This window comes from Eriocheir sinensis, chromosome 37 (assembly GCF_024679095.1).
Source record: "Eriocheir sinensis breed Jianghai 21 chromosome 37, ASM2467909v1, whole genome shotgun sequence".
In the NCBI taxonomy this organism is placed as follows: domain Eukaryota; kingdom Metazoa; phylum Arthropoda; class Malacostraca; order Decapoda; family Varunidae; genus Eriocheir; species Eriocheir sinensis.
Genome location: NC_066545.1, coordinates 9,784,071 through 9,807,627, shown reverse-complemented (window position 1 = coordinate 9,807,627; position 23,557 = coordinate 9,784,071).

Genomic DNA, 23,557 nt, shown 5'->3' with positions numbered 1-23,557 from the left:
ATTAAATATCTTCCCCCTCTCCTCCACCATTTCTCTTTCTTACCTTTTCTTCCTCCTATTTTCATATCCTTTCTATCTCTCCCTTTCCCCATTCCTTCTTACTCTTATCTCCCTCTCTTCCTCTTTCCATCTTCCTATACCATTCTTGTCTACTTCCTTTCCCCCATTACTCTTTCTTACGTCCCTTTCTCCAACCCTTCTTCTTACTCTTCACCTTTCTTTCCCATATCACTTCTTCCTACCTCCCTTCTCACATCCCTTCTTTTTTGCTCCTCTTATCTTCCTCCCTTCTTTCTTCACTCCTTTCTTGCACCTTTCCCTTATCCCTTTTTCCTACACTTTCTACCCTTCTGTTCTCCCTCTCGTTTCCCATCATTCTTTTCTACTCGTCTTATCTCTCTCCCTCCATTCCCCTATCACTTCTTCTTCGCTGCTTCCTCCCCCACTCCTTCCTGCTCCTCGTCCTCCCTTCTTCTCTGATCACCATCCCGGGCAAGCGAAGCACAATGAGTGGTCGAAATCTAACACTTACAACTTTACCAACAGCCAATCAGCCGCCGCAATGACCGCCTGCATCCCGTGTTTACCGCCGCTCATATAGCACTGGGCGGCGCGGCTCGGCTGTTGTATATCACCGCTACGAGTATATTAACTTGATTCACGGGGCCACGATGTCTTCCCCGAGGCTACTTAAGTTCCTGATGCACCTCCTACCCGATTCCTCCTCTCCCAGACCAAGACCTTTATCCTCCTCCTCCTCCTCCTCCTCCATCTCCTCCTGTGTGTTTGCGTCTTCCTTCCATACTTCTCCTCCTCCTCAGTTATCTCACTCCCCTTCATCCGCCACCTAAGCATCCTCCCCCTCCTCCTCCTTATCTCACTTCCCCCTCATTCCCACCTGCTAAGAATCCCACCACCACCACCACCACCCCTACCACCACCACCACCACCACCACCTCTCTTACACCGCATCCTCACCTATACATCACCCTCCTCATAGTTGCCTGACACCCCTCACCTCCCCCCCCCCCCGCACCCCTCTACCCATGTGTTCCCTCACCGCTATTTCCTCTTCCCACCCATGCACTATCCCGGCTCCTCCTCCTACTCCTCCTTCTCCTCATTCTCGTCCTCCTCCACCTCCTCCGCCACCACCGCCGCCGCCGACCGGGTCACCTTGGGTACCTGCCGGGGGCTACCTGTACCTGTAACACCTGTAACTCTCGCTCAGGTAATGTATTATCACGCTCACACACCTGGAGTTTGTCACATTGCTGCCCCTTGATTTCAGGCTGTGTGTGAGGAAGGTGAGACGGGGAGGAGCATTCTTTTTTTTGGGGGGGGGCTCAGTGTGTGTGTGTGTGTGTGTGTGTGTGTGTGTGTGTGTGTGTGTGTGTGTGTGTGTGTGTGTGTGTGTGTGTGTGTGTATCAAGGTCAATGTGATACGACTAACGCAACTCTACTGCAACACCCCCCCCAAAAAAAGAAACTGAACTGAAAAAAAAACCTAAAAAGAAAAACTAAGACTCACCACCTCGCCCTGGGATGCAACACTATAACCAACACTTCTCCATACGTCCAGCGCCCAAACAAAGTAATACAAGTAGCACAGCCTTAATCTTTCTTTTGTGGCGTGCGGAGGGGACGGTGCATGATTGTAATACGAAACAATTACTGTGTGAGATAAAGGGAAGATAGAGGGCAAGCAAGGAGGAACGAGGATTACAGAAAGGGAATACAATGTGCAGTAGATGGGGAAGAAGAGGAGATAAAAAGAAAGAAGTAAGGAAAGGAAGTAGTGTGAAAACGTATATATGTGACAGATGGAAAGAGGGGAGAAAAAGAGAAAAGAGAAAAGTAAATGTATAATGAAGGGAATTAGTATGAAAACGCAAATATCTAACATGAATAAAAATTAGGAAAAAACGTTGTGGATGTTCGAAAACCGACCATAATTTGACAAGCTCTCCCTTCCTAGTCCCCCTTCCTAGTCCATTCCCTTGTGATCAGTTCCAACAATATCACTATACCAAACCCCTTTCCCAACAAGCTTCATATAAACCACTTTTACAAATTAATGACTATATCCAATATAAAAAAAATATGTTAGCATTAGTATTGTGCAAACATACCAAAAGGAACACAAATAAAAAGAAGTATGTGAAATTTAACGAAGGGGAAACATTTAGAAGCTGCCGTTGGTTTTTGATTTGGTAATAACTGACATTTCTTAGTAACGGGAGAGCTTCGAATACAGCCGAATGTGTAAGTGTGTATGTGTGTGTATATAAACGTATGAACAGGTGTGGTAATGAAGAACAGCAAGGTGAAGGGATGTTTTGGGAGGCGAGGTAATGGTGTGCGGGAAGGGGTGTCAGGGGTGTCAATGTGTGAAGAAGTAGGTGGGAAGATGGCAGATGGGGAGAGATAAGCCAAGGGAGGAAGGGAGGGGGGAAGAGAGGGTATGCAATGATGAATGTGGACAAATGACAATGTGTGAGGAGGGAAGGGTAAGGAGGAGGATGAAGGTGGAAAGATGGAAGGGTGGAGGCAGAGAAAGGTAAGGATGGTAGGGAGGGAAAGGAGAAAACAAGAAGGTAGGAACAGTTATGGAAGAAGGAAAAGATGGAAAAAGTCGTGATAGAGGGAGAGAAGGAGGAAGAAGAGGAGGAAGAAAAAGAGGAGGAGGAGGAGGAGAGAAGGATACCCCAAAACGTGACCACAGCTATGAAAGGAGGTATGAGGGAAGAAAAGAGGAGGAGGAGGAGAAGGTGGGTGGTAAGGGGAGAAAAGGTAAAGAAAGAGGAGGAGGAGGAGGAGGAGGAGGAGGAGGAGAATGTAACACCAAAGGGCGGCATCCGTGTGGGCGTTACATGACCCCCCCTAGTGACAGGTGAAGCCAAGGACAGGTGACACGGGTGATCAGGAGAGGCCAGGTGATCCCTCCCTCAGGTATCAGGGAGGAGGAGGAGGAGGAGGAGGAGAAGGGCAAAGAGGAGTGAATCATTTTGCACATACTCCCATTTTCTTCACCTACCATATATCCCTCTCCTCTCTCTCTCTCTCTCTCTCTCTCTCTCTCTCTCTCTCTCTCTCTCTCTCTCTCTCTCTCTCTCTCTCTCTCTCTCTCTCTCTCTCTCTCTCTCTCTCTCTCTCTCTCTCTCTCTCTCTCCACCCAACAACAATGCAGGAATCAAAACGAACACTGTAGGTTAAAATAATGCAAAAAAAGAAAGGGACGTGAAAAAAAGATGGAGGTAGAAAAATAAAAAGAAAAAATGTAGCAGGATGTGGCTGGGTATTGTTGTCTAAGGGGAGGGGGGAGGGAGAGGAGGGAGGAGCGGGAGGGAGGAGGAGAGAGAAAAGAGAAGAATGAACGGGGGAGACAGAAGAATGGGAAGGAATTAAGGAAGAGGAAAAAGTAAAAATATGGGGGAAAAATTGAGAAAAAATGACTAGCAGAGAATAGAAGAGATGAAGTAAGATAAAAGGGAAAGGAGAAAAAAGAGAGAGGAAGGAAAATAAAATGAGAAAGCAGAAAGAAAAAAATAATTAAATGCAAAAATAGATGAGTAAATGTTAATATAGTGTGAAGAAACTAAAAATGGAAGATGAGGAAAATGAGGAGAAAGACAAAGAAGAAGTAAAAGGGATTGAAGGAGAAAGAAGAAAAGAATGAAGAGAGAGAGAGAGAGAGAGAGAGAGAGAGAGAGAGAGAGAGAGAGAGAGAGAGAGAGAGAGAGAGAGAGAGAGAGAGAGAGAGAGAGAGAGAGAGAGAGAGAGAGAGAGAGAGAGAGAGAGATAAAGAGAGAAAAGGCCGAAATGCAGGCTCGCTCTAACGGCAGGACAGGGGCAACACCATCAATCTTGAGAGAGAGAGAGAGAGAGAGAGAGTCACACTGGACCACGCATCCCATCACCTCACCACAACCACCAACACCAACAAACGCAACACCAACAACACAAACAAAAAAAAAAAAACTACTGCATGGGGTTTTGTGTGCTTGTGTTGCCTCCATTGTGTTCCGTCGAGACAAGAACAGACCAAAATTGAGAACACTGGTGACGCAAGACTTGAAATACAGTGTTACAAAATGCATTAGGAGTTCTCATTACTAATACCGCTACTACTACTACTACTACTATTACTACTACGACTACTACTACTACAGCACACACACACACACACACACACACACACACACACACACACACACACACACAATGCCACTATCTCCCAACTCTCTATCTTCCTTCCTTCCTCCCTTTCTCCCTCCCTCTCCACCTCCCTCCCCCCTTCCCCCCTTCGCCCCTCCCCCTTCTTAATTCAGTGATGCATGGCGGTTCTTAATGAGGTAGAGTCTCCACATGCACTGATATATTACCTCCTTTAATGAGACACCTTCTCTTCCTATCTCTCCGAGTCCTCCTATCTCTCCCCTCCCTCTCCCCCCTCGCCTGCATCCCTCCCTCCCTCCCTGCTTTCCTTTCTCTCCCTGAATTCGCCTCTCACTCTCTCTCTTAGTTCAATCTATTCTCTGGAAGCACCATTCTCTCTCTCTCTCTCTCTCCTCTCACCTGTAAATTAGACTGTCCCAGGTAGGATATTAGGTGAGTGTGTGTGAATGAGTGAGGGAGTGAATTAGTGCGTGAAGGGAAAAGAATGTGGGTATGAATATAAGAAAGTTTGGGAGGAGGAAAGAATGGAAGGATGAGGCATAGACTTCACAACTAGTTGACGGGAAATCTCTTCAGTCTTGGCGCGCTGGCTTCGCGTAAGGGGCCGATTGTTATGACGACTTTCACTGCGACAACTCAAACACACTCTGCGTTCTTACTCCGAATTTAAGTGGAAACAGGACGAAATCTTCAAGTTTTAGTGCATACAAGCAGGCAGGAGTGTCTCTAGAGTGATTTGGTCGAGGATTCAAGGTAACTTATATAAAATAGCACCATGCATGCACTTTGAAAACGTTGTGTAAAAAATGGCAAATTTGCGTAACTTTAGGTTGAAATCTTTACGTAAAATGAATGATAACTGTAGGATAGTGAAGTCCACAGTTTTACGTATTAGGAAACAAGAAATGTACGTTTAGTTAGTGCCTACATGGCAACTCAGCTCAGTTCCCGCGTCGCCTAACTCGCCTTAGGCACGCAGTCAGCTGGGCACTTCCCCTCTGTAAAGGATTATCGCTGTCCTGCCTCTGTTTACTCTCCAAGTAAAGGACCTACAGTTATTCATCGTCTCTGTACCCTTCCCCACAACTGCAAGGATCCAGAGGACGATACAAGAAGACACAGAAGGCAGTGGATCGAGTGGAAGTGACGGAGGAGACACAAGATATGAGGACGCCGCGACCCCGTGGAGTAAACTGTGGAGGAGCCGTACTACGCCATCAATGCAGTGACTCAGTGTTGTGTGCAGTGCAGTGGTGTGTTCAGTGCAGTGTGGTAGTGAGGGGGCTGTTCACTACGTCCTACGGGGTCGAGTATGTGTGCATGGGGAAGGCCAACTCTGACCCGACTGAGCACTTCGGCAAGCCGCACCATGTGCGGCGCCAACTACTGGACGAGCGTGCAGAACTTCATGGTGAGCAACAGGTTGGCCCAGCGCCTGCATTTGCTGAAGCTCGTCGGGTTCTTCCCCGGGGACGTGCAGGCCGACCTGGACCGGGCCAAGGCAGAGGAGAAGGAGGACGACGAGGTGGTCTTGGCCCAGCTTGCCAGGGAGCTGGCCGACGACCAGCCGGACCCGCCGACGGACGAGTTGCTCCTCGCCGCGGTCGGCAACTACGCCGGCTACCTGGCCAGGAAGGTCCAGGCCAACTCCTCTGTGGCCGAGTGCTGCAAGCAGGAGCTTGCCCAGCAGGAGGAGATGAAGATTACCGTGGAGCTCGATGTGTGATGTTCGACGCCCTGGTCGAGCTGGTCGACAGGGGAGAGCTGGAGACGGGCCGGGCGGTCCTGAAGCGGCCATCTCTCCCAATGGCCCACATGGCGTCCTTCAGGATGTCGCTGTGGGACTCCCTGATGTGCAGGGAGGACAAGAAGGAGCGCAGGTTGAGGTTCCTCTCCTTGCCATGCGCCACAGGGACGGGTTCAGGCACCTCCTGGAGTTCCTGGCGGCCTCAGACCCGACCTTGCAGGGGTACAGGTGCCAGGAGGGGCACAACCTGGCCAACACCATCTTGCCGCACATCAGCAGGTCCCTCTTCAACTGTTTCGGTGCTAATTTCTCCAAGGACGTGACCTCAGAAGCGAGGAAGAACAAGGCCTTGAAGCAGCCGACCGGCAGGAAGAGGAGCAGTATCGAGGAGGGCAGGAAGGAGACGGCGAGGAACAGGGACGTGTACAAGTCCAGGAAACTGACCGGGGCCCACAAGTCATAGGCCAAAAGGCTAAAGTGATTGTTCAGGGACGAGGGCCAGATAGCCGGCAAGACGTGATGCGGCAATAGTGACATCGGAATTCAACCAAAATAAGTTGTGATTGTATATAGAAAAATGAATATTTTGCTTTTGTTGAGTAAAATTAAGATGTTTCTGCATGCTTTCCTAAAGTATTAAGTTTCTAATGTGAAAATTAAGTGATTTATTAGATGTTAAAAACTTACGTAAAAAATTGCACTAAATAAAAAAAAATAAGTAGCTATTTCGGGCAAAAACTTATAAGATATGCTAAATATTGCTATTGATTCTGAAAATATAAGTGATTATCTCTGCATTTGGTGATGTTTGTGCATCTAGCGTAAAATCTGAGGATTTTATAGCCTTTTTAAGTTTTGTTATACTTATATAAAAAACAATTAATCGGGATTTTATTAGGGAACGACTTTGAATTTTTTGATACCGCTGCTCATGGAGACTCATATATGCCTAAGGGAGGTGCCTGTTTTAGTTTCAGGTCGCTAGCTGCTTTGGTTTTGAAAATATTTAAATTTTAAATTTTTGAAAATCGGCCCCCTGCGAATCGGCCCCGCGCCCCGTTTCCCGTCAAGAGATTGTGAAGTCTATGGATGAGGGAAATGAAAAGAGAAGGAAAGAAGGAAATAAGGAAAGGAACATAGAAGGAAGAGGATGATGATGATGATGATAATATTGACAATAATAAGAATAACAACACAAAAAAACAATAATAATAATGATGATAATAATAATAATAACAATAATAATAATAATAATAATAATAATAATAATAATAATAATAATAATAATAATAATAATAATAATAATAATAATAATAATAATAATAATAATCACAGCGCCAAAACATCGAAAGTTAATAACGAATAATTGACTTTTTTTCTGCATAAAACAAACAAAAGAAAAAAACGGATTGAAAAACAAGAAGGAAAAAAAACACGAATGGTATTACACACACACACACACACACACACACACACACACACACACACACACACACGCGTGAAGACAAGGAAAGAAAATTTGCAGAGTCGTGTCTGTAAAATGTAACTGAATTTTCCATTATTACTCATTTGAAAGAGGAGGAGGAGGAGGAGGAGGAGGAGGAGGAGGATGAGGAGGAGGAGCTGGGCGAGGGCGAGACGGAATACTCAGCAGAGGAAAAAGAAGAAAAAGCAGAAGAAAAAGAAGATGAAGAAGTAGAAGAAGAACAAGAAAAAGAATAACAAGAACAAGAAGCACAAAAAGAACAAGAGCAAGAAGCAGAGAAAAAAAAGCAGAGGAGGAGGAGGAAAAGTGCCGAAGAAGAGGAGGAGCATCAAAATACACAGCAAAGAAGGAAGAGGAGGAAAAGGAGAAGGACAAAAAGCTGATAAAGTCGTGAACCTCTAACCCTCCTTCTCGTCCTTCTCCTCCACTACCCACTCCTCCTCCTCCTCGTCTCCCTCCCTCCCTCCTTCCCGCCTTGATGCACTCACTCACTCGCCCACCACTAACTTAATTTAGCCATAAGTTCATTAAACAGACGCGGGCCGCTTCTCCGTCCGCGGCCAGGCGAGGGGAACAATGAGGAGGACGAGAAATAATTTGCCAAAGGGGAGCGAATACACGGAGAGCGGCGAGGCGAGGGAAGAGGGGAAAGGCGGCGCAGGAGAAGGAGGAGGCGGGAAAGTGGGCAGGCGGAAAGGCGAAGCGGGTGAGGGTCGGGGAGGAGGAGGACTGGAGGAGAGAGGAGGTAGAAGAGAAGGTTAAGTCAAAGAGGTTCCTCGTATGGCCATGGAAGGAGGAGAAGGCGTAAATTAAAGAACAAAGGGGAAGGAGTAAAGATGGTAAGAAGAGAGGACAGGAGAGAAGATAGGAAAGGAAAGGAAGGAAAGACAGTAGAGAGAAGAGTAAAGAAAGGAAGAAGAAAGAGCAGAGGAGGATAGGAAAGGAAAGGATATGATAAAGAGCAAAGGAAAAGAGGTAAAGGAAACGAGAAGGAAAGAAATCAATACAAAAGTGAGGTATAGCAAATATAGAAAGAGAAAGTAGGGATAAAGGAGAAAAGAAGATGAAAGGGTAGATGGGCTAGTAAGGATCGGGAAAAATCGAAAAAAATCAATATGAAAGAATAAAAAAAGAAATAAAAGGAGATGGAAGGGGAGGTCAGACAGGATAAAAGGGATGGAAAAAATGAAGCAAGAGAATGAGAAACAATACCCAGAAAAAGGAAGAATGATATGAGAGGAAAAAGGAAGGGAAAAGAGGAGGAGGAGGAAGAGGAAGAGGAGGAGGAGGAAGATGGAAGGTCTCTGCGCGTCAACAGCGTGAGTGGTCTCAATTTGGGCTGCGCTAAGTGGAGTCTGACCCTGTTGTTGCGGGCTTGGAGGGAGAATTGGAGGAAAAGTGAGAGGCGGAGGAGGAGGAGGAGGAGGAGGAAAACAACGATAACACCAATTCTCTTTTTGCCCCTTTTACTGAAAACGCTTAATTAAAAAGTTCACGTACGATCATATGTTTCAATTTTGTTTTTGTTTTTTTTCTGTTACTTTTTTTGGTATGGTTTGCTCTTTATAGTTTATTTTCCCATCTATTCTGTTAACCTTTTTTCTCTTTTTTTCCACTTTTCTTGTCTTTTCTCATTTCTCTTCTCTTCTCTTCTACTCTCTCCTCCCTCTCCCTCTCTCTCCCTCTCTCCCTCTCCCGCCGGATCGTGACCCGTACCCAAGCAGCCTTCAGCCTTCTCTTCTCGTCTCGTCTCGCCGTATCACAACCTGGAGATAACAACGCTTCGCCCCGCACGACAGCCAATCAGAGCGTCGGATTAGCGTCACGGCCCTGCTCAGACGCTCTCCTGATTGGTCCAAGCCCGGTGACGTAGGTAATTTCACAGCCAATCACAGCCGAGAATTGCGTGACATGAAGGCATTATCGTTGGCAAGACTCCTTTGTTCTTTGTGTTTTTGTGCTTTTTTGTGTGTGAATTTTTTTTCCGTTTTTGCGTGTGTGATCAAATTTCGCCGGATTAATGGTAGGGAAGATTAGGGGTTGGTGTGTGTGTGTGTGTGTGTGTGTGTGTGTGTGTGTGTGTGTGTGTGTGTGTGTGTGTGTGTGTGTCCTTCCCTTTCCTTTCCTTTCTTTACCTTTCCATTCCTGTTCTTTCTTCTCCTTTTCTTTCCCTTCCTTTCCTTTCCTTTCCTTTCCTTTCCTCTCCTTTCCTTTCCTTCCCTTCCCTTCCCTTCCTTTCCCTTCCCTTTCCTTCCTTTCCCACACCCTCCCACGCCTCTCCTATTCACCTGGCCAGCGTTTCACCTGTGTGTGTGTGTGTGTGTGTGTGTGTGTGTGTGTGTGTGTTATGGGTCGCGTAATCCCGGGCATCGCTGTATCACGAGCAGCTAATTAGCCTTCACAATGGACCCCAAGCCGCATTAACTGCCATTAGCAACATGAATCCCCGCGACAAACGAGGCGGGACCGAAAGAGAGAGAAAAAATAATTATGTATCACACTGACTGAGCTCGAGGGAAACAGATTGGCTGGAAAAATAAGTAATGAGGAAAAAAAGAGGGATGGGAAAAAATACTGATACGAAAAAAAAGGAATGGGAAGAATAGAAGGGAAAAATAGGGAAGAAAAGGAGTGTGAAAAATAAGGGATGGGAAAAATGTGAGATTGTAGAATTAGGAAATGACAAAAAAAGGAATGGGGAAAATTTGGTGTGGGGAAAATAGGGGATGCAAAAAACTGGAAGTGGGGAAAATAAGGCATGAGAAAAGTTATGGAATGGGTAAAAAGTGATGGGAAAACAGAGAATGGGGAAGAGGGGAATGAGAAAATAGAGAATGGTAAAAATAACAGATAAGATAAATGAAGTGAAAAACAGCTAATGGGGAAGAAGGGAATAAAGAAAATAGGGAATGGTAAAAATAATTGGTAAGATAAATGAAGTGAAAAAGTAAAAAATATAAAAATAAAGAAAATAGGGAATGATAAAAAATAATTGATAAGATAAATGAAGTGAAAAAGCAAGAAATAAAAAAAATACAGCAACAGAACGATAAACAAAAAACTAATCAACTTAACAGCATTGATTACTCCGTCAGACAAATGGTTGACGAAGAAATGAGAGAAAAAGAGATTAATCTGCTGAATATAAAAACGAGAGACAAGTCTAGAGAAGAAAAAAATGACCACAAATCGTGCTGAAAACACTGGCGTGAGCAGCAAGAAATATTACGCCATGTTTTGCAATCTCTCTCTCTCTCTCTCTCTCTCTCTCTCTCTCTCTCTCTCTCTCTCTCTCTCTCTCTCTCTCTCTCTCAGATTATCTCTTGATACGTTAAAATCTCGCACGTCATTCCTCCATCATTTCCTCCTTTTAACTTTCCTCCATTCATCCCTTCTCCTCCCCTCCTTTCTCCTCCCTTTCCCTTCCCTCCCCTTGTCTCCACTCCCCTCCCCTATCATATCTTCCTATTCCTTTCTTTCTCCTTTCCTTTAATTTTCTTTCATTTCATTTCCGTCCCTTTCCTACCCTTCCCTTCCCTTTCCCTCCAATCCCTTCTCTTTCCTCTTCCCTCCGCTCACCTCCCCTTATCTTCCCTCCCCTCCTTTTTACTTCCTTTCGCACTCTACCTCCCCTCCCTCCTTCTCACTTCCTTTCCCCTCTCACACCTTCCCCACGTAAGAATACACCTAATTAAACCTCCCCTAATCACCTGGTCAGCACGTCACCTGTCCCTCATCAGTGTTGATTTTAGCAGGTAAGGATGTTTGTTCACTTTTTGTCACCTGATTGAAAGTGAGTGTGTTCCTTCTTGTTGTTTGTTACCCTCTTACCTGCCTGATTACTAAAGGTAGTTATGTATCTCTCTCTCTCTCTCTCTCTCTCTCTCTCTCTCTCTCTCTCTCTCTCTCTCTCTCTCTCTCTCTCTCTCTCTCTCTCTCTCTCTCTCTCTCCCCTCTCTCTCTCTCTCTCTCTCTCTCTCTCTCTCTCTCTCTCTCTCTCTCTCTCTCTCTCTCTCTCTCTCTCTCTCTCTCTCTCTCTCTCTCTCTCTCTCTCTCTCTCTCTCGTGACCTTCAGGGAGTAAAGTGGCTTTGACTGCACCTGAAAAACACGCTAATGACTTTCCTTCTTGTGTCGTCCGATCTGGGAAGTGATTTCGTTCCCAGGAGGAGGAGGAGGAGGAAGAGGAGGAGGAGGAGGAGGAGGAGGAGGAGGAGGAGGAGGAGGAGGGCCGAAATGCACGTCACAAGCAGATTTCGTGTCTTTGACTGAGTTGATTTTTATCTTTTCATTCCCTGGCAGTCCAATTCCCTTAGATTAGCAGATGCATTCCTGGGAGAAAGATAGATAGATAGATGGATAGATGGATAGAGACAGATAGATAGATAGATAGAGAGAGAGAGATAGAGATAGAGGAAAAGAAAAAGTATTTTGAAGGCTAAGGAAGACAAGGAAATGGAAACAGATTAGCATAGGTGAGAGAGAGAGAGAGAGAGAGAGAGAGAGAGAGAGAGAGAGAGAGAGAGAGAGAAATACATCAGTGACAGTATCGACCCAGTCCCACTTAAACAGATAAAAAATAAATTAGGTTATCTTTAAAAACTCGAACTAAAAAAAAAAATAACTAACCATACAATAACAACCCCTTTAAAAATATTCCTATACGTTACATTCACCTTTTTTTGTGTTTTCGTTAATGTCGAAGAATACATCGATGACAAAAAACGAAAAACAAAATGAAAATGGAGCAAAAAGATAACTCCACTTGACTTTTTACTTATTTTTTTAACTTTTTTTTTTACTTCCTCTGCGACTCTCGAGCAAATGAAAAATGCAGGACAGAAAAATGACACTAAAAAGAAGAAACAAGAAACACGCAGACAATTTCACCCCCAAAGACCGTGAATTAAATTAGAGTGGAGTTTATTCTTTGCATTCTGCTTCGCTGGAGGGAGGGAGGAAGGGGGGGACGGAGAGGGAGGGAGGGAGGGAGTGGGCGAGGGAGGAAGTGGGGGATGGAGAGGGAAGGAGGAAGGGAGAGGGAGGGAGGGAGAGGGAAGGAGGGAGAGAGGAGGGAGAGAGAGGGAGAGGGTGAGGGAGTAAAGTAGGAGTGGCAGGCGTTGGAAGAGGGGAAAAGAGTTGAGCGTGAGAGAGAAAGAGAGAGAAAGAGAGAGGGACAACGAGAGAGATACAAAGTGAAACAGTAAGAGGAAGCGAGAGAAAAAAAAATAACATCGTCTCTGTAGTTTATCCTCTTTGTTTATCTCTCTTTTTCCTCTTATACTTCACTTTTGACCTGTTTCTCTCTTTACTTTTCTTTCTCGTTTGATTGCACGATCTTTTTCATTTCTCTTTTTTTCTCCCTCTCTAATGGTTTTCAATATTAGTGACCTACCAACCTCTACCTCTTTTTACATATCTTTTTCTTTTCCCTCCATTCAACTACCTTCCCTTCTTTCATTCCCCCATCCTTCTCCTTGTATTCTTTTTCTTCCTTTCATTTTCTTTTATCTTTCAACTTCTCCATTTTGCTTAACCTTTCTCCCCTCTTCTCTTCCTTCCTTGTACTCTTTTCAACGTTATATTTCACATAACAAACTCTCCACTCTCTCTATCCTTTTTCCCTCTCCCTTTTCATTTCAATCTGACGCTCCCCTCATCTACCTCTCTACAATCTCACCCTCTTCCCCCGTCTCCCTGTTACTCTACCTTCATATCCCTTTCCTTCCTTCTACCTCTTTCCCTTCCTCCCCTCGTATTCTACCCATTATTCCACTACCTCCTCTCCAATTACCTTCCTCCCAACCCCTCATCTTCCACCTATCTTTCCTCCCTTCCCCTCTTCTGCCTTACAACCCCTCTTGCTATCCTTCCCTCTAATCCCAGCTAGCCTTTCATCTCTCTTCCTCCTATTATTTTCTGTCCATCCTTTTCTCTACCCTTCTTCTGCCTGCTCCCCCCATATTCTAGCCACCCTTCCCCTTCCTTTCCTCCCTTCATCTCATAATCACCCTTGTTCCCCCTCTTTCCTTCCATTCTTGTATACCAATCTCGGTCCCGCCCTACCCTCATCTCCCGACCAACCTCCTGCACTCATCTCCCTTCGTTCCCCAGCCGTTTCCACCCTCCTCCTCCTCCTCCTCCTCCTCCTCCTCTCATTTCCCACACACGGCCTGCCCCACGCGCCACCTGCCGGGCTTCTGATGGCCCAGGTGAAGGGAAGAGCCACTCGGATATTAGCAAACTTCAACTCCCTTTGTTTGGAGGAGGAAGCCGATCCCATCCTCTTCCTCCTCCTCCTCCTGCCTGTTTTGCATATAAGGTTATTTTTTAATGTTCTATGTTTAAACGGGCTTGTATTTTTTTTATTTTTTTTTTGCATATGATTATGTACACTTCTTTTTTTCTTTTTTTTTTCTCCGTTGTGATAATGTTTGTGTTTTCGGTGGTAGAGGTTTAAGTTGTAGTAGAAGTAGTAGTAGTAGTAGTAGTAGTAGTAGTAGTAGTAGTAGTAGTAGTAGTAGTAGTAATTATTCTGATCTCTTAATATTTCTTCCTTCTGCGTATCTTATTTGTCTTTCGCTTTACGCTTCCCCGGTTTCTTTGTTTCAGATGCTCTTTAATCTCTCTCTCTCTCTCTCTCTCTCTCTCTCTCTCTCTCTCTCTCTCTCTCTCTCTCTCTCTCTCTCTCTCTCTCTCTCTCTCTCTCTCTCTCTCTCTCTCTCTCATATATATCCTGCAACATTTCCTTATTTAATTTCCTTTATTCCATTATCTTCTTTGAGCTCAAATTTTCTTTTTCATTTGTCCTCCTCCTCCTCCTGACCTCTTCCTCCTCCTCCTCCTCTTCCTCTTCCTCCTCCTCCTCCTCGAGCGTGGCACCAACAACAATATGTCTAAAAGCTTTTGCAGTAATACAGTCATTGTGGCGGCGACCTGCACAATGCACTTGGAATAATAACACACACAGCCGCTTCTCTTCCCCTCCCTCCCCTCCCCTTGCTTCCCCTTGCCTCCATTCCCCTCCCCTCCCCTTGCCCTCCGCTACCTTGGCTTCCCCTCGCCTCGCTTCCCCTTGTCTCACCTCGCCTCATCCTGTGTAGATGTCTTGCTGATTTTGTTATTGTTGCTGTTCGTTCGTGCGTGTGTGTGTGTAGTGGTGGTGGTGGGGGTGGCGCAGGTGAATGAAAATCGCAATGTGACACCTGCCAATAGAGGTTACCGTCCGGACATTTATGAAGGAGGGAAAATGGGAAAGGGAACACTCAAAAAGATACAGGTAGAAGGAACAAAGGAGGAGGAATAAAAGGTGGAGGAGGGTGGGGCGGGGGAAGAGGGAAGATGCGGGGAGGGGAAACAGGGGAGGAGGGGGGACATAAGTTGCTTTCATTAGTGCCATAAAAATAATTTGTATTTTTAAAAGGTCGAGGTGCTGTTTCTGTAGCATTATAATGATGAGAGAGAGAGAGAGAGAGAGAGTATGTGTGTATGAGTGTGTGTGTGTGTGTGTGTGTGTGTGTAAGGTCAGGATCTCGAGGCATAGTGAGTAATGAACCTGCTGGCCCGACAAAGGTCACGCCCACCAATGATGCGGAAATGCAATAGATCAGGGTTGGTGAGTAATTCTTTTTTTGGGGGGGGCTGAGAAATATCCGTTTAGTTTATGCGAGAACAATAAAGACATAACCCTGATCTGATTTTGGAATGCTGTATCTAACGATTTCAATAATGGCGATTTGAAGTTAGTGTTTTATGGACTAAACATCATTTTTTTTTTCAGCAATGGAGGTAACTCAGGGGCATAAAAGAAAAAAACAGGAAAAAACAGGAAAAGACAGGAAAAAACAGGAAAAAAAGGCGTACTAGACGCTACTCCAACAACAACAACAACAACAAAAACAGAACGAGAGGCCAAAAGAGAGGTCAATTTCGGGTGGATCTATTCATATCTCCATAAACCAGAAGCGCTCGCCATAATCAAGATAAAGTCCACTTCACGCCATTATAAGCAGAATATAAAATTAGAACATGTGCTTTCAACCAGTAAAAAAGTGCCCCCCAAGACCGGCCGCGCGGCTTCCTGGGTTACCTCACCGCCGGCCGGTCATGGGTCAAGGCGTGCCGGTACTGTTATGCCTTGATGGAACACCGCAGCGCCTAGTGGAGTGCAATTTACTGAGTGATTATGTGGGGAATCTTTCTTGCTACATTAATTATGCTTCGCTTCCTGATGCTCGCCCGCGTTCCCCGGCTTTGGTCACGCGTATGGTCCGTCTAGCTCAGCGTCACACCCATGTCAGCCCCGCACACTGGCCTATATGTCTTCTCCAGGCAGGGTGAGACGAGGTTGTTTCTCATTTCAATTTTCCGACTCAGCAACGTTTCCCAACCCACAAAACACAATGCATGAAAACAACGTCTGTACTCACTTTGATGAATGAACGGAAGGAAAAAGTCTGCAGCTGAACATACCTGAAAAGAAGAAAAAAAACATAATTAATAAGGAAAAATATAATAAATAAATACATAAATTAACAAAGAAAAAATATGAAGTAATGTGTGAGGTACTTTCATAAAAAATTAATGCATGTAAGGAAAAAAAATATATAAAGGAAAGCCAGTGAATTGAATAACAAGTAATAGTTATATATAATCTTCTTCACACTAAGAGGTTTTGTGAGGTAAGATTGCACAAACAACCACAAAGCTGTACTGAAATGTTATTGTGTTAGTCATGGCAGTCAAGTTAAGTTACAGCGAAGGTAAATAATAATGTTTTTTTTTTTGTTTTTTTTGCAACAAGGGCACAAAAAAAGGAAAAAATAACAAAAAAAAAAAAGCCCGCTACTCGCTGCTCCTATAAAAAGAATCAAAAGAGGTGGCCGAAAGAGAGGTTAATTTCGGGAGGAGAGGTGTCCTGATAAGTGGAATACCTTACTGCCAGCTCCTGCCACTGCCTCCCCTGACTATCTAATGATCCATCCCTCCCCCCCTCATCACCACCACCCCCGCCCCTTCCATACCCCTCCTCACCACACCCTTGATTCAGTTACACCACCCTATCACCAAAACCACCCCAACTTCCATCAATCCCCCCCAACCCTGCCTCAGCTATCCCCTTCCCTTCCACCCACGCCACCATTCCCACTACCTTCCCCTACCACTAAAACCACCACTACCACCACTGCTATCACTTCCCCTCCCTACTGCCTCATCTCCACCCACACCACCACTTCCACTCCCCTACATACCTTCTACTCCACCATCTCCTAACCCCCTCCATCTCAACTCCCCTCCCAGTCCCCACCTCCGCTCACCTCCCAGGACCCCCCATCCGCCTTACCTCCCCCTTTCAGCCCCCCCCCTCCCCCCCCCCGCCCCCCAGCACTCCCAGGTAAGCCAGGTGCGAGGCAGACCACACGTCCTCTCTGCACACACTTGCTTATGTCTACAAACACATCAAGAGGGCAGTTTGGACGCTTACCCATCTCATACCCCTTCCCCTCCCCTCCCCATTCCCCTAGCCTTCCCTCTCCTCCCTCTTGCCCTTCATCCACCCTTCCACTCCATCGTACACCTCCGTTCACTGCCACTTCTCCCTTCTTAACGTTCCTTTCTCCCTAACCCTTCATCTTCAACCCCTCTTCCTTCCTACCCCCCCATCATTCCAACCTAGCCCTCCCTTTTTTTTCTTCCTTTTCTTAACTCATTTATCATCCCTTCTCTCCAAATATCTTTCTCCGCCTTCGGTCTGTCATGTAACCTATTTTCCTTGTTTTCCCATCTTCTTTGGTAACGTTATATCGCAACCTCACCAACCAAACAGCTATTATCGCCCACCATTACTTATTCTAACCCAGCCATTACATATAACAGCCCCCCCTGCAACCCCCAACACACACACACACACACACACACACACACACACACACACACACACACATACAGATGCCATCAGAAGCGCGATGACCCGACTACCCCCTCCCCTCCCCTCTCCCCCCTCCCACCACCCCCACCACTACCACCACCACCACCACCACCTCCATCACCACCACTGCCACCACTCCAGCGTCTTCCCAGTGGCTGTGGCGGCGCCTTTGACTGATGTGAAGGAGAGACGCAAACTAAGGAAGGATGGACGCAGGATTGCCTTCTGTGTTCCCTCCGTCAGCTGCTTGAGTGCTTCCTCCTCCTCCTACTCCTCCTTCTCCCATCGTTCTTCTCCTTCTTACTTCCTTCTTGCATTCCCTTCTCCTCCTCCACCTCGTCTCTTCATACTAATCCTCCTTGCGAATCCTATTTTCACCCCCTTCCTCCTCCTCCTCCTCCTCCTCCTCCTCCTCCTGCAGCAGCTTTAAAACATCTGGGTATTTGCTGTTCCGCTTGTGAGTTCGCTTTGGAAGGTGAGTGAGGGCGGAGGAGAGGGGTGAGAGGAGGAATGAAGAAGAGAAGAGGGAGACGAACAGGAAGGAAGGAAGAGAGAAAATAACGTTGGGGGCTCAGCGCATTATTTTTTTTACCATTAATCCATCGCTTTTAATTACGTGACGAAAATTGGACGTTTAGGAGAGCGAGGAGCAAGCAATTTGGCTGACAGGTTAATTATTTGTGTGTTCGTCCTATTTGCATTTTTTTCTTGTCGTCCGCGGCGGGTGGAAATGTATGTTGGCGCTAATAAACATTACGGCGTGACTTTTATCCGCGTTGTATTACGTCGTGTAAATTTGGCGGGTATTACGAACCGTCAATCACTCAGATGGAAATGCGGAAACTGAAAGATACGAAACATTAGCTAGCGAGAAAAATATAAACGAAAGAAGCAAAAGATACAAAGCATTAGCTAAGGAGAAAAATATAAACGAAAGAAGCAATAGGTAAATAAGTAATAAGTGAAAGAAACAAACTACCGAGAAGAAATCTGAAAACTGAAAGAAACAACAGATAGAGAAAAAAAATAATAGGTGAAACAATAAGAAACGAAAAGAACTGCGAAAAGTGAAAAAAAAAAGATAGAAAAGAATGATGGGTGAAGGAACATTAACTAACGAGAAGAAATGTGAAAACTGATAGAAGCAACAGATTGAGAGAAGAATAATAAGTGAAAGAAACATAAACTAACGAGAAGAAATGTGAAAACTGATAGAAACAACAGATAGAGAGAAAAATAATAGGTGAAAGAAACGAGAACCGCAAAAACTGAAGAAAAAAACAGATGGAGAAAAGAATAATAAGCGAAAGAAACATTAACTAACGAGAAGAGAATACACGAAGGAAACAATAGCTAGTGAGTGAAAGAAAAATGAAAAACCATTACTAGCGAGAAAAAAAGAAACAGTAGCTAAGAAAACTAAAGATATGAAAAGAAAAATAGCAGGAGAAAAATGTAAAAAAAAATAGCTAGAGGGAATAAAGATATGGAAGAAAAAATAACTAGAGAAAAAATATATGCAAAAAACAATAAAAATAGGGATTAAAGACATGAAAGAAAAAAATGGCAAGCGAGAAAAAGACGCATGAAAAAGAACTATCCAGCAAAATTCTCACAAACGCAGAAATTTATAACCAAAGAGAAAAGAAAACAAAAATCACCCAAGCTAGAAGGCAAAAAAATATATATACAATCATTCTTACTGTATTTACTTATTAACACAAAAAAATGTACGTGTCCTCCAGGTAACAGGTGAGGAAGATTAATTACTGATGCCTACCTGGATGTTTGATGACACAACACGCGAACATAAGTACGTGAAGAGGCTGCAGGTGAGCGGACAGGTAAACTCGAGATGCACGGGAAAGAGGAATTAGTGGACGCAGTGATGACCGTGACGGGGCTTGCGGACTAACATTACTTTCTTTCCACTTCTTTTTCTTCCCCTCTCATCCACTCTTCCACCCCATCCTACACCTTCCTTCACCACCACTTTTCTTTCCGCTTCTTTTTCTTCCCCTCTCATCCACCCTTCCGACCCATCCTACACTTCCCTTAACCACCATTTCTCTTTCTCCCCCTTTTTCATCCACCCTTCCACACCATCCTACACTTCCCTTCACCGCCACTTCTCTTTCCCCCTTTCTTTCTCCCCCTCTTTTATCCACCCTTTCCATTAGTTTCTCCTCCCCTCTCTTTCTCCCCTTCTTTCATCTACCTACCCACTAATTTCTTCCCCCCTCTCTCTTTCTCCCTCTTTTTCATCCACCCTTATAGTATTACTTTCTTTCCCCTTCTATTTCTCTCCCTCTTTCATCCATCCTTACCATCTATTTCTTTCCCCCTCTCTTTCTCTCCTTCTTTCATCCACCCTTCACATTAATTTATTTCCCTCTCTCTTTCATCCACCCTTCCACCCACACCATCGTAAACCTCCTCCCTTCATCGCCACTTCTTCCACCCTCACGCTCCTTTCTCCTTTCCTTTATCTTCAACCTCTCCCCCCGCCCCCCCGCCGTCCATCATTCCAACCTACCCTTCCCTTTTTTAAATCACGAGACTCTTAACATTTATCTTTACCTTTACTTTACTTTTGTGTCTGCTTACTGTGCTTATACCTATAACGATGCAAGAATATATATTAGACTCCTGTAAATCTAAATATGGAAAGAGAGGAGCTGCTTGAACTAGACACACACACACACACACACACACACACACACACCGCGTACCTTCAATGTTGTGTGTAAATGTACCAAATGTGTGATTGTAAGAAAGTAACTGCGAGGGGAAGGGGAGTGTGTGTGTGTGTGTGTGTGTGTGTGTGTGTGTGTGTGTGTGTGTGTGTGTGTGTGTGTGTGTGAGTGTGTAGGCAAAGTGTGGGGGAGGAGTGTTTGAATAAGAAGTGAATGAGAGAGAGAGAGAGAGAGAGAGAGAGAGAGAGAGAGAGAGAGAGAGAGAGAGAGAGAGAGAGAGAGAGAGAGAGAGAGAGAGAGAGAGAGAGACAGACAGACAGACAGACAGACAGACAGACAGACAGACAGACAGACAGACAGACAGACAGACAGACAGACAGACAGACAGACAGACAGACAGACAGACAGACAGACAGAGACAAACAGACAGACAGACAGACAGACAGAGAGCGAGACAGAGAGAGGGAAAAAGAGAGAGGGAGAGAGAAAGGGTTCACACTGCGCCAAATGACCGTAGCAGAAAGAAAGGGACAGGGAGTGAGTGAGGGAGGGAAGGGGAAAAAAATGGAGAAGAGGGGAAGGAAGGGAGGCGTGCGAGGGGACAGGGCAGGTGAGGCGAGGGGGGACGACACACCTGGATTAGCGGGAGTCCATAACACGCGTCTAAATACACTAATTATGATACCAATTATTCATCCCCCCTGCCGTTACTTCCATTTAGCCTTGCCTCCTTCCCCTCGTCTTAATGTCTTACCTTCACTTTCCTTTTCCGTCCTCTTTCTTTTTTTTTTTACTTCACCTCCTCCTCCCCCTCGTCCGTCCTAATGTCTTCCCTTTCCTTCGCTTCCCTATTTCCTTTTTTTTTGTGTGTGTAATTCCCTTCCTCCCCCTCGTTCGAATCTCTCACCTTCATTCCTTCCCATCCTTTTCCTATTTCCCTTTTTTCCTTTTTTTCTTACTTTACCTTCTCTCCCTCGTTCGAATCCCTTACCTTCATTCCTTCCCTTCCCTTTCCTATTTCCCTTTCTTTCTTTTTTTCTCATTTTATCTCCTCTCCCTCGTTTGAGTCTCTTACCTTCTTACCTTCCCCTCCCTTCCCAATGTTTCCCTTCTTTCTTTTCTTTCTTTTTTCCCCTCCTTCCATTCCTGTCTCTTTCCTAACATTCCCTCCTCTTTACGTTTTTTCTCCCCTTGCTCCTCCCCCACGTTCTTGTGCATTATTTACATTTTCCCTCCATCACTTCTTTGCCCTTTCTTTCACTTTCATTTAATTTCCTTTCCTTTCCTTCCCTTCTTCTGTTCCATTTCCCTTTCATTTCACTTCATTCTGTTCCATATTTTTTCTCTTTCTATTCTTTCCCCAAATTTTCCTTTTCCTTTTTTTTCCAGCCTTTTCGATGACTAGTAGAGCCTTCGTTACACACACACACACACACACACACACACACACACACACACGCAAGCAGAGCATTTATTGTCGCTTTAAATATCATACCCTCGAGAGATATAAAAGATTTTCCACTGCATTAATTTCCTCCTGTAACTTGAGCTCTTTCAGGAAGGAGTTTTATGATATCTTTGTCAAAAAACATCATGTCTTCTCCATTCTTCCCCTTTTTCATTTATCCTTCCATCACTTCTTTGCTCTTTCTTTCTCTTTCATTTAATTTCCTTTCCTTTCCTTCTTCTGTTCCCTTTCCCTTTCATTTCACTTCCTTCTGTTCCATATTTTTTCTTTCTATTCCTTCCCCCTATTCTCCTTTTCCTTTTTTTTCCAGCCTTTCAAATAACAAGTAGAACCTTCGTTACCTTCCTTTCTCTCAAAATCTCAAAACTCTCCTCTCCCACTTCTTTCCCTCCTTTATGTTGACTTTAAGCACATTCTCCCAAACAGTCCCTCTTTCACGCATCACCCTTCCAGCCTTGCAGCCTACACTCACCCACACCTTCCCTCTCCTACACACCGTACCCTCGCCCTCTCTCTTTCCTTCCCCTCCTCTGATTCATGCCCTCTTTCAGTCCCTCACCTGCATCCCCCTCCCTGACCCTCATAATTCACACCCACGCCAGCCTCCCTCACTCACAGATCCTCCTCTAACTTTCTCTGTATTTCTTTTTCATTTCCTTCCTTCGTCTATCTCTCTCCTTTCTTTACTTTCTGACTCTCCCTGCCCCTCATTGTTCACACTCACCCCATCTTCACCCCTTACAGAGCCTCTCCTCGCCATCACCCCTTCCGTTCTCCCTTCCTTCCCTTTCTCCCTTCCCCTTCCATCTTTCCCTGCCTGCCTCCTTTCCCTCACCTTCCTCCTGTCTTGCTAAATCAGTAATGAGCGTGGCAGGAGTCTTCACGACACACACACACGCCATGACACACACACACACACACACACACACACACTCCCCTTCCCCTTTCTGTTACTTCCTGACAATCACACATTTGCCACATTTACACACACACCACTGAAGGTACGCTTAGTGTGTGTGTGTGTGTGTGTGTGTGTGTGTGTAGATTGCTTCCTTATTTGGAAACGTATACACATGAATGACCGACTCTCTCTCTCTCTCTCTCTCTCTCTCTCTCTCTCTCTCTCTCTCTCTCTCTCTCTCTCTCTCTCTCTCTCTCTCTCTCTCTCGCACCTAATAAAGTCGAGGCCCGGTAATCAAGTACACCGGGACGAGGAAACTTGGAAACATATACACAGGGAAAAGATGGAAAAGAAACCGTGTCAGCTTATAACGAGGCTGCCTACATTAGAGAGTAAATCAATTCGTCAGGCAATTCAGAAGCTTGCAGAAAAGATTAAAGCACTTACTCTGGACATTCGTATAGGGATGTATAATTCATTCCTGTCGGAGCGAATTAATGACCAATATGATTCTTATAAGTGATCGATTTCGCATAAACTACCTAAGCTGGATGGTTGTTCCCGTCACAGAGGAGGAGGAGGAGGAGCAGGAGGGTGAGAGTAGGAAGTAGAGGAGGATGGGAAGATGGTAAAAGATGGTGAAGGAGGAAGGAGGGAGAGAAGAGGCGGATAGGCGGGTGAGGGATAAGATAAAGTAGAAAATAACGAAGACTAATAAAAAGCAGCAGAAAAAGAGGAGAGGAGGACGAGATTCAGAAGTAAGCAGAAAAGGAAGAGGAGCAGGAAGGTGAGTCACACGATTATAACATGGAGGAAGAAGAAAAGACCATAGCGTGATTATCGATACACAAGCAGCAATTAAGGCTATAAAAAAATTTGCAACCAGATTCAATACACCAACCTTGAGGTACTCCCAAGCTCCTCCTCACCGGCCCTTCCCTCCATACCCCCCCGGTCCTCAAGGTCGCAACACTAAGCACAAAACCAAGGTGACACTCCCGACGCTTGAAATTTCCACCCGCGAACCTCCGAGGCCAACCGACGAAAGGGCGAGCAGAAGGACGTGGCTTGACCAGATCAGATGTCATGTGTCTCTCTCCTTCTGTCTTATCTCCGGTATAAAGCAGTTTAATATTAATAATCTGCACGAAAAC